Genomic DNA, 12,362 nt, shown 5'->3' on the forward strand with positions numbered 1-12,362 from the left:
ATCAGCAACATCAATACGTGATTGTGTTTTGGCAGAACTGCCAGATGCTTAACATAAGGATGAAAGGCAGCATGCTGAAACGTCCTCCCACCCAGAATACCTTACTCATAAGGGAAAGGATTCAATCTGTGCAACTTGCAGGTGTTGTTTTTGGTTGTCACCTCATTTTGGCTTCAAGTCTCTGGATTTATTCAGAGAGTGTTTCTCTTTGAACAATGCCTATTATCGTAAACTCTGCCTCCTTTCGCTCTTCTATCTTTGTGGCCTCACCATTTCTTGGTATCAAGCCCTTGAATTCCCTTATGCATCGCTTGAGTCTGGCAACTGTCTTAACTAACCTTGTCCAACTACAAAACCTTTGAAAATGACTGAGCAATGAATCCTGCCTCATTAAAATCTTGTATACAAAGATCTTGCATAGTTCTAGGTCTTCGACTGAAATTTCTGGTTCCTGAATATCCTCACTGCGAATTTTCTCATCCCACATAAATGCTATGGGACCCTTTTGAAACCGACAAAGGACACCTATAAACCTATGGTTAACAAGTGATCATTCATTGAAACATTTTGAAACTTGGCTGAACAATCAAACACAACCCGTATTTTTCTTTGGGTGGTACACTCCGTGATGAGGTATGCATCAAGTAGAATGCCAATTCATATATTGTTCTGGTACTTTCTCGGCTTCTTCATGAGCTATCACCTCACTCATAAAGGCTATGTAATCCTTGCAATATTTCTTATCCTTACTGAGTTTCCTTTCCAAACATTTGAGGCTGTGAACAGCACATCTCTTATTGTCTGGAAGGCTTAGCCTATCTTCCTTAAATGGTAAAGGCAGTTCATAATATCCATCCTCATCAAGTCTATTTCCATTTTCCATTATTGACAGGAATTTCAGATCCTCTTGAGATAACTGAGCATCTTCTAAAGTTCTCTCTGTAAAGTCTGACTCAAGCACCTTTAGCACGTCTACTAGAGTGACAAGTTCCCTTACTTGAGTTCTGCAGACATACTGCACCTTGTCTGTTAAACCCGGTTGAAGTAGACAGTACACATGGTGTCACTCATCTTGCTATGATCTTGTGACTGATTCTGATAGCATCTTCATAATCAGCGCTCAAATTCCCACAGCCGACTATGCTCCAACCAAGATCTGTCATTTAAGCAAAAGGGTGATTATCTTCACCAGATATGATCTGCCCTGGTAGGAGGGCTTGTGGACAATTGTAGCCAATGACACGATTAAGGGAGCAATCTCTTCTGAAATGTGCTCAAGAAGAGGCCATGCTCTGGCAAGTTTGTGGTGCGGCGATATGGCTTCGATTTGCTGGAATAAATTCTCTTGAATCGGTTGCTGGGAGAAGGATTTTTTTTAGAGCAAAACCCTCTGACCTGTAACCCATGAACTTACGGCTTTGAATAACTGTGCTTTTGGATGCTAAGGTGGAAACCTTTAACTATACTGGCTCCTTTTTTGCACCTAGAACATTCAACCTATCGGCCAAGATGAAGGTAGTATCATTCTGCGTGTCAAGGAAAGCATATAGAAGAATTTCATTTTCTGGGTTACTTGTTGTAGACAACCATACAGGAACAATTGTTGATGTGTTACATCCTGTATCACTCTGTTAGATGTTGCCTCACTTGACAGTTCTTTGAGTTGCTTGGACTAGCTTCCTTTGACCCTTCCCTTTCCATGGACTGTTGAAATTGCAAGGATCCTCTTTTTCCTTTGTATTCTTCTTGCATGTTCTATCCACCCATTTTAGCACGATCTTCGTGCAAACGTGTGGGATGTTTTCGTTTACATGTGTCATCAATGCTTCTGTTTCCACAGCTCTTAGAACGATGTCCTGGTCTCAAACATCCAAAATATAATCCCTTTGTTTGAACAAACAATCCTTTCTGCACCTGTTTTGCCCACAAATCTTCGGCATGTCTGAATATCATGATTTGTCTTGTCACAGAAAATGCACTTCACAATACCAAGTTTCTCTTCAGAATAACTTGCCAACACCTTTGCACTAGGGTTCCGAGTTTTTGGTGGCTTCAGTCTTTCACCCTCACGGGACTTCAAGGTATGAAGTGATGTTACTGGATTACAGGCGATCCTTGCTTCTTTAGTAACAAAGTCCACAAACTTACTAAAGCTTGGGAAAGCCTGTGTTTTATCTTCAGTTTCAGCAACCTTTCTGTGCCATCTAACTGCTAACCACTTAGAGAGCTTTGAAAGGATCCGTTGGTTTTCAGTGCAGTTATTAAAGACTGTTACGTGCCGTAAGGTTCAGGGGGAGGGGTTGCTCTGCAGATCCTGATCGTCGCCCGTTGCTCCCTTCGACTCCGCCTCCCGGACCTGGCCATTTTCTTGATTGAAAAAGCCGTGGTGGGAGAGTAGCAGCAGCTCTGCTCTTGGTTCGTTTGTTGTTGGTTTGCTTGCGTTCTTTTGGATTGATTGGTGTATGACATTTTTGGTTTCCTGGTTTTCGTCTCTTGCTTTGCCCTTCTGTACCTTTGCCTTCGGTTTTGACTGCCTTCTGGTTTTGATCACTCGCCTTCTTACTGACCCCTCTCTTTGCCTTGCCCCTCGGATACTGTGTTTCGGCTTTGGCGTTTCCTGTATGTTCATGTCTGTTAAGTGTGTAAGGAGTGACTGCCCATTTGTTTTTCCGTGTGGTTTACTGTAATTTTTGGTGAGGGAGTCAGAGTTAGTTTTGTCATTTTGTTTTCCCGTTTTCTTTTCGTTTAGAATTAGCTTAGTTGAGATGTGTTCGCTAGTGCTGTTTGTTTATTGTTTTGGCCGTGTCACTCCCGAAGTCTGTTACCCTACTGTTTGTGAAAGTGTTGTGAATAAATATAAAAAAAATACAAAAAAAGATCCCTTTGTGTCCCGTGTTCCCTTTTCCCATCCCCTGGTTGTCTCGTCTTCCCCTCTCCTTTCCCTTTACCTTTCTGACGGTCCTCAACCCTACACTGAGGATCGTAACAAGACTTTAAGACCACTAATCTGCTTGACAACCTTTCAGAAAGTTAAATTCCCTTAGTACAAAGCTATCCTCAGATCCTATTTTTGGCCATGAATTAAGTTTGTCCCTAAAGGCCTAGGCAATCACAAAGGAGCTAGTTGACTCTGTGCCCAACAGAAAATAACCATCAAGATCCCGTTTAACTAATTTACGTGAGTTCTTTGAGGAAGCTACAAGAGAAATTGATCACAAAAAGACCTACGATGTGATCTACTTATATTTCCAGTAGGCCTTTGACGCTGTCCCCCACAAACAGCTCTTGCTTAAGCTGAAAGCTGCAGGGATTTTAGGAACTGTAGCAACTTGGATCAAAAACTGGTTAACAGACAGGAAGCAGTGAGTAGTTATTAGAGGCACAATGTCACAGTGGGCCTGCATTCATAGTGGAGTACCGCAGGGTTCAATATTAGGACCACTATTGTTCGTAATTCACATTAATGATATTGACATTCAAACAGTAAACTGGTTAAATTTTCAGACGACACCAAGGTGGGTGGGGTAGCAGATACTGATCTAGCAGCACAGAGGCTACAATGGGATCTTGATTTAATTAGGGACTGGGCTGATACCAGGCAGATGAAATTTAACATAGATAAATGTAAGGTAATCCATGCAGGGAGCAGAAATATAAGAAATCTGATATTTCTTCTTTAGAGCTCACATCTTATTCATATACTTGCATTCTTGCCACTGCGGCATTTAACTTCTTTACTGTCTCCAAATGCTGCAGGTGTCTGCACTTTTCATCAAGTGCATTTCGTTTGATTGCATTCTCTGCTTCTAGTTGTGCTATTTCCCTTTCCTCTGCTTCAAGTTTTTTGAATTCTTGTTCCTCACATTCTTGCTCCTCTAAACCTGCTAAGGTTGCTTGAGGTGTAGCTCTGCTGCTGCCTCGTCTCTTGGCTGAGGACTATACTGAGTGTCTTGATTTTACACTTATGCTACTTGAAGACTCTGAATTATCAGAGAACAAACTCGGATTCTGGGATCCTACGGATAAAGACCCTAAGTCTGCATCAGTTCAAAGCACCTTTTTTTAGGAGAAACTTGACCACTGCTGATTCCTTCAAGTTGTTTCCTTGCATGCTTCAAAATGGCTCTAGAGACTTCTTCACGTGTGTCAACTGTTTCACGAGTCTTACTATCAGGTACAATACATTGGCGCAACCCCACATTAGCCTGATTTACAGCTGTAGTAGCAGAGGTGATTTTGTCGCTGAGACCTTGTAGGCTCCTGCTTGAGAGAGATTGGGTAAGGGCTTGCTTTGCATTCTTATCAATGACCTTACATTTGTAAGACACTGCAAAATGGTTAAGTTTTTAACTTTTTGCTTCTTGGAATTCATGTCCCTTTTCAGTAAGTTTCCAAGCTCTGTGACTTTTTCTCTGCCCATGCAGCCTTTCATTACATTCTAATGGGAGTTCTGGCACAACTGCTTGTGCTTCCCATCTTAGCAAATTCTCATTCTGTGGAGTTACCTGTATAGGTATATTATCAAGATGTGTATGTTGATCTATTGATTCACCTATATGACCCATGACAAGCTTAGTAGACTTTTGATCCTTTTCTTTATATGCTATTCAATTTCAATCTGATTCCAAATGAATACATATCTTCTGGTCAGCAAGGAGCGCACTTTGACACATATACTTAACAGCAGTGACCTTAAGCATGTGCTACAATAATGTGTATATTAGCTTACTTGTTCTGTGATAGCAATTAGCACCTTGACTTAAGTGCTAGCTTTGACTCTACTTGATTTGCAGAATAAGTCTTAAATTCTGCTCTTTAAATCCCTTTCAGTTTCCAATACATGCACAGTCTCATCAGTTCACCGTCAAAGTGAGAGATATCCTTAAGAAACCTGTTTGCTGTCGCGTTTACTGCTCACACGCATCGTCATCTTTTCGCCTCGTGTCGAGTCGGCTTAGTTCTCTCTGTAACGTCCTTCGCTAAGAATGACGAGCACAAAGCCTTCTCACCTTTTAAAGGACGCTTTCATTGGTAGCCTTCAACAGTTTCACACTACCAAACATGTCGTAAGAACTGAAATAAAAATAAATTCCTCTGAATATTCTCACAGAGAATAATTACAGACATTAAATAACAATGATCCAAATAATAAGAATTAGCAAGTACGTTATATGAAGCATATATCGTATATACGTAAAATATAAGCTAATTATCTATTACACTAACAGCTATAGAAAAATGCTAGCGTATTAGCCAAGCATATGATCACGTTCCGCGTAACAAAGACTGTCAAAACCTAAAGGGAAAATGTACATACTTCATTGGCCTCGTAAGCGTTACGGAAGTTAAGTGGAAAATCCTTCAAATTGCTCTTTCAAATAGCGAAATAACTAGGCAAGTAGCATATATTTCCCTTAATAGGAACATGAGCTTGACTAGCGCTCACCACTTAAGTCTTAATAGAAAAACCGGAAATTCGTCTCAAAACTAATCCGCTAAGAAACTACAACATTTACCTTAGTTCCTACTTTGGTTCATTTTATTCCAAGTTAAAACAAATATTTATTTCTACTAAATGAACACAAATACTAAGAGAACACAAATTAAACATTGCTGACTCTGATGGCAGCTACACCATTTACTTCTACTATGAAACAAGTAGAAAAATATTGTTCCACCCAAATACTGTAATTCCATAGAGAAGCCCTTTGCTCAGCTGTTAATGTTCAGCTGTTTCAAAGTACAGTACCAGATGAAAACCTGTTACTAACTTAGCTGAGTACTCAAATTATACCCTAACAGCAAGTTAGAATGTGATAAAGGACAAACAAACACTTCTCTTTCATTGAGCAGGTCTTAGTTTCTATGGCAACGATAAAGTCTTGCTTGAATTCACTCACATAAATGGACATCAAGTCATCATTTTAACTATATGTACATTTCCCCTTAATTCACTCTCAATTTCCTTCAGTCCTCAGACTGATAACCATAATATTATTTTTCAGTTGTTTATCAGAAGTTTTTATTCAATGTGACCTGCAAAGCTTACAATTATATATGTGATCTCATGTATAAAACCGAATACAATGAAGCGAAAGTAACCCTCTTCCTTGAAATGAACTAATAAACTCATGACAATCACCTAATCAATTGGGATTTACCAAAGGTTATCTTAAAATTAAGTTGTTACAATGATCAATACAAGAACTTCAGAGATAAATTATATATTTTTTCTACACAAAGAGTTCTTTCTCTTCAAGAAAAGCCATAATTACAGATATGGCTAGGGCATGGAAAACGGAGGAGGGCTTCCTGTCGTGTGCCTTTTCTCCTCACTGTTCCATGGAAACCATAGTAACTGCTAAACAGTGTGTGTGTCTCCAGCATGTAAAACACTGCCCATTATGAAAGGTTGTCTGTTATGTGATGCTGTACATTGTGTGTCTGCAAACATTAAGACACTCCAGACTTGTGGTGTCTGAGAAACCCAAACCCAGTGTGACAACTGCAGTCTGAGGCTGTTATTTAGTGGACAAGAAAATGAAATTGTTTATAGTTGTTCTGGTCCAGGATGACTGCAGTAGCTCTGAGACAGTGTGAATAGTTGAAGTCTATATAAATATATTTCAGGCAGGGTCTTCAGCAGGAGGCTGCCAAAATGGGTGGGTCACTTCATCACAGCTCTAGGGTTGTGGATTTGAATCTGGCACCAGCTCTGACAGAGCAAAGTTTGAAAACTTTCTTTGAATACTCTAGTTTCTCCCCATGATTCAAAAACATGCTCTGTAGGTGAACTGGTGTTGCTGAACTTCCCATAGCAACTGAATGCATGACGAATAATTTTCTACACACTATCATTAGATTTAGTGGGGAAATAACCACTGTAACTGAGACTTTCTTTATTTAATCTTATTCTGCTCAATTAATAAAAGATATGTCCAAGGTTTGAGGTAATGGAGGAATTTGCAAGACAAAAGTACAGAATAGATAAGAACGAAGTAAAATGTATTTACATAAGACCAGATCAGAGAGCTGTGTAAGGTACGCAAAATAATGAGAGATTAGGGAGGTACTGAAAGAGGCAGAGCAGGCCTAATTGTCAATGTGCATCAGTGAGATTACATACCCAGCAAGACAGAAGGGCAATGCTGGGAGCAGAAAAGAGGAAAAAGCCCGTTAATGTGTCAGTTAACATGTCATAATCCAGGAAGCATCCTCAGGCTGGCATTGCGTGAAGTCCAGCTCAGAATGTGCCCGTGTCGAGAGCTGCTCATCGCCAACAGCCCGCCTCTCGCGTTAGTGAACTAGGATGCAGGATGAACATGCAGGTGAGCTGGGGGATTCAGCCCCTTCATCACTCAGTATTTTAAAGGAGCACTGCATACCACACTGCTTCTTCTGCTTGTTCTTGAATAGAGAAGCAAAGCATCCTGTCCAAAGTGAACCCTGCCCTACTGCCTGTTATTACAGAGATAGGTTCACTACACCATTGCTTTGACTGGATTATTGGGATCTAAATATACGTTGATGGAAAGAAGAAGGCTAAATAAATTACTGATAAATAAATATGTGAAAAGACTGCCTTTTATTTGTAGTGGAAAACACACAAGCCAACTTACATCCAATGCAAACTAAATTTACTCTCCTCTATCAAGGTAAAAAACCTGCTGCAAAGTAAAACTGTAGATGACTCTGCTTGGGGCAACTTAATTGAAGGGATTTTCAGACCTGGGAAGCGTCATGCAGCTAAACCAATAACAAGACAGTGCTGGACTTTTGCCATTTTGTATCCGTGTTTGTGCTGGACCGCTTACATTTTTATCATGAACGACAGCACCATTTCAGCTCTGCTCCCACTCTGGCTCTATCTCTCTGCACCAATGACACAATTTACCTGTCGGAATAGCTGTAAGAACCAATGATTTTTTTTTCATGTTTCCATTGCACCACTTTGGTAAAATGTTACAGCAGCACCCCCAAGAGGCAAAGTCCATGAACAGCACCCATAATGCTCCAAATCCCATCCATGAAGAAAGCAGGAACACACCACTCTTATCTTGCAGGTGTCTCACAGATTTCAAATTAATTATGAGGTGAAATCCTGGTTTATTTTTTTTTGTATATCTAATTAGTAAACATAATGAAGCCTGTGCATACTGTCTATCAGATTTTCGCATTGATTTAAAGCCCATACTTCTGACATTCATGTGAATAAGTCTCACTGCCTAATCCAATAGCAGTGGGAGAAGAATGAGCTAGGCTGGGTTTCATTTAATTCACAGCTACAGTGAGATAAGGGTCTTACACTTTCTGATATACAAAAATATTAGATCAAACACAGTACATTAATCCTCATGTTGTCAGGGAGCATATTCGCACAGGGAACTCTGGGAAACTGACTGTGAGAAGCAGACCATTTTTTTTTTGCAGCAACTATATCCATTCAGTAAAAATGTCATATGTGGTTGTTGGAGGGAATTGGGTTTTATCACATAGTATAAGGGATTGCAAATGTCTGACTTTTCCCCCCGAATCCTTGGAGCCTGCAGTTAGTTTCCCCCCCAAAGGCATGTATGGCCAGACCCTGACAGCTGACCCTGCAGCCTTTGTGTGTCTTTCTGCCTCATGTTCATCTGTCTAATACTTTCCTCTTGCTTCTTTGACATCCATCTCCACTCCCAACCAAAATAAAACCCCTGTGTCTAACTCCCATCCTAGCATTTTTTTTTGCTGTCACACCTAGAGTAAAATCTAACAGATATTTTGACTGAAAGCAGTACGAGCTCAGTTCATACTCCTGAGTTACACCTCAAATACTTGCACGTTTCTACATAAATCGTGTTGCGAATGTATTGTGATATCAGATTCACGTTATCTCTGAACGCACTGAGGAAATTAACAATGTGCAGTGCAAGCCAGTGCCAGGAGGTGCTGTGATTAGCTGGCCACATTCCCCCCCCCCCATGCCCCATTTCTCATCTGATCCATCTGGCTACTCTTTTATTCATGGATGGCAGTCAGAAATAAGGCAGAATTCGCAACTTACTGCCTCATCAAAAGCAGAATAGCAGGCGATCCCCCCAGCAGGTAAGTCAGGTGGGGGCTCTGGCCCTTGCATGACTCCCTGCTCCATTTAGCAGCCTCCTTCCCTGATACTTAGTCGCCGTCTCCCCTCCCAGGTCAGTCCTCTGAGTCTCCCCAACACATTGGCTGAGGAGGCTGCCTTTCAGCTGCTGCCTGCTGTCTAGCACAGGCTTTACTGTATGCAGGAAGCCTGGACAGGTCTGTTTCGATTAAGTGGGAAAAGATTCCTACCATACGCAGTTATAGAATAATCAAGGCCTATAAATGCTGGTTTTATGTCATTGTCAAATTGCTCTTTAACTGATTCTCATCCTCTGCCATCTTTCAACATTAAACAAAGTTAAACACAACTGGCTATTAGTGAACAGTAAAACCTTGAAGTACACAAAGACAAGCTAAAATAATTTTTAAAATCCAGATTAAGCTTGTTTAACTAGTACTAAATCAGCTTAAATTTGATTGTTCAGCAGCACAAATATGAATTAAATTGTGGTATAAATATTGAATTGTGGTCACAAATGTTCTTGGAATGTACCAGTAACAAAACACTTGGTTTTTATCAAAACAGGTTTTGTTACCAATACAGGATGAGTGTATTATGATGGATTCTAATCATGACTGTGGTCCTAGTGCACATGATGATAATACATACATACTGATGTTTTCCTTATGAACCGATGCCTCCAGCTGAGACTTTCCAGCTATAAGACTATCGCATTGAAGCACCATCAGGTTCCTGTGGTTTGTTCAGATGGTTTTTAGACCCTCATCTAGAAGATAGCAGTAATTTCTATCAGGTACTGCTAGGTTTCCATAATCACTACCAATGTAAATACATTACTGGTGGTTTTAAATGCAGCAAAGTGTGGGCACATACTGTATGTCCATCACATGCCTCTGCAACACTGCAGTGCAAAATGCTAGATATAGTCAACCACAGCGAGGATAAACTGGATATACTGTAGCACTTTGAGATAACAAAGGATGCATTTTTAGAAAATGAAGCGATGTTCTGACATCCACATGGATGACAAACAATCCACCACCTGGCCAATGAATAAACAAAATGACTAAACATCACCACTCACATCAGGGTACAGAAACGGGACCTTTTCCTAAAAGTCTGCGTTTAGTGACAAAACAAGAAAACGGTGAAGCCAGCTTGCAAGGCGGCTCCAGAGCCGGATGTCATCAGTAACGTAATACAGCAAAATGAACAGGAAAAAGTCAGAAACCCTCTGAATTAAACAGTGATGTGCGACCTGGATGAGTGATGTCACTTATGTCGAACTGTGATTAAATCAACCACTTAGGACGTGCTGAAAATTATTGCCCTTTTAATGACATTTATAACGGAGGCATATAAGCCAGCCAGGGTCTTACTGAAATTATTCATCTGCTAAAGCATAGACGTCGTGGTCCATTATATTTAAGATCCATCTTATAAATGTTTAGTCTTGGGGGCCCTGAAGCTTATCATAGGCAGAACAGTGCACAAGGCTGGGAGCACCCTGGACTGGATATTAGTCCATCCTGAGGTATATGTACATATACTATACAGCTTTGGAAAAAAATGAAACCACAGCAAAATTTTGGGTTTCACTCATTTCTCAGCACTTGTGTAAAATATACATTTTTTTTGCAAACTCGTAGCTGGCTCTTCCCACAGTCATTTCTGACATTGGAAAGTTGCTTCTGCCCTTTTCCTGGGTTTTTGGTTATTGCCAGTGTCTCCTGCTTCACCTTGTTCTTGTATATTTCTGTATTAGAAATTTTGAGCCTGTCTCACAGTGTCAGCAGAACCAGAATTAAACCAGGATTTAAAAATGCAGATTTTTTTTTTAAATATAGAGTGGCATTGGGACACACCTCTCAAATCACTGAATTCAGACCCATTGCCACAGGTGTATAAAATCAAGCACCTAGCCATGCAGTTAGGTTTCTAAACATTTGTGAAAGAATGGGTGGTTCTGAAGAGCTCAGTGAATGCAAGAATGGTGCGGTCATAAGATGCTACCTTTGCAATAAGACAGTTTGTGAAATTCTTCCCTGCTAGATATTCCACTGTCAATTGTACATTATATTACTGCAAAGTGGAAGATTTTAGGAAGACCCGAAGAGGGAGGCCACATAAAAAGACTGGGGAGCTGGAAGGTGTGGCTGGGGAGAGGGAGGTCTGGGTATCTCGGCTCAAACCGCAGCCCCTGTGATCTGGACCAGGATAAGCAGTGGAGAATGGATGGATGGATGGATAGATGGATTTATACAGGACGTTTCAAAACCTAACAACGCTAAGAACATTCAGTGAACCATACAAATGAGGGAGAAATAAGCACAAGAGAGAAATGTTAAAAAACAAGCACACTGTCAAGATGGGGCACGATAGATAACAATCCACATGCTGCTTACAAGCGCATGGACTTCATCATTCACAGAACAGGAAACACTGAAGGAACACAGACTTGGAACGGCGCTGATTCAGTAGCCTCCGCTGTTGATTAATGGGTGACCAGCTCTACCCCCGACCCTAAAGCTAGTGTCACTTTTACATTGAACACCATTTTTTGTATACAACAATATACATCTATTACTCAGCATGTCAGTAAGTACTGAGCAAACGCCTCTCTATTAGCGGGAGCCAAACATACACTTAGGAGCCACTTAACATGACCCTGAACAACCAGTGAATTTAAAGGATCTCTACGTCCGCTTAAGATGATTGTAGAACATCAATAATCATGAACATGGTGTATTTTCTTGTTTATGAAGGCTAAAGAAGTGTTCCTTTAATAATTTCAAGTGAAGTTGTATACAGACAGAGTACTATTAAGCATACAGCATAGTACTGAGAAGGAATTATGGAAAGAATCTTAGGTCATAATTTAGAGCGAATATTAAAGCTGCAGCACCGACTATGTATGACTAAATCAGATTTATGTCCATAGTCTGCTACAAACTTTTAGACAAGATCCTTCTACTTTATGTATTACAGCGTCTGATTGGGATGGCAAAGGAATAAGCAAGAACAGGTATATATTTATTTACTTGGGCAATGTACATGGATCAAAAAGTAAATATCTATCCTCACTGTCTGGAAGAAAATCAACCAGTGTAGTGAATCAGACTGACATTCTCATGCCAGGGATCTGCAGCAGAGTGTCATTCTCACTGCTGTTTATGAAAAGTGACTGTAAAAGGTCAGTTCCTCACGAGTCAATAGGGAATGTCCTTGGTCAATATGCTCAAAAAGGGAAAAAAAAAAACAGTGGAATGTAAAT

This window comes from Brienomyrus brachyistius, chromosome 11, assembly GCF_023856365.1.
Source record: "Brienomyrus brachyistius isolate T26 chromosome 11, BBRACH_0.4, whole genome shotgun sequence".
In the NCBI taxonomy this organism is placed as follows: Eukaryota; Metazoa; Chordata; class Actinopteri; order Osteoglossiformes; family Mormyridae; genus Brienomyrus; species Brienomyrus brachyistius.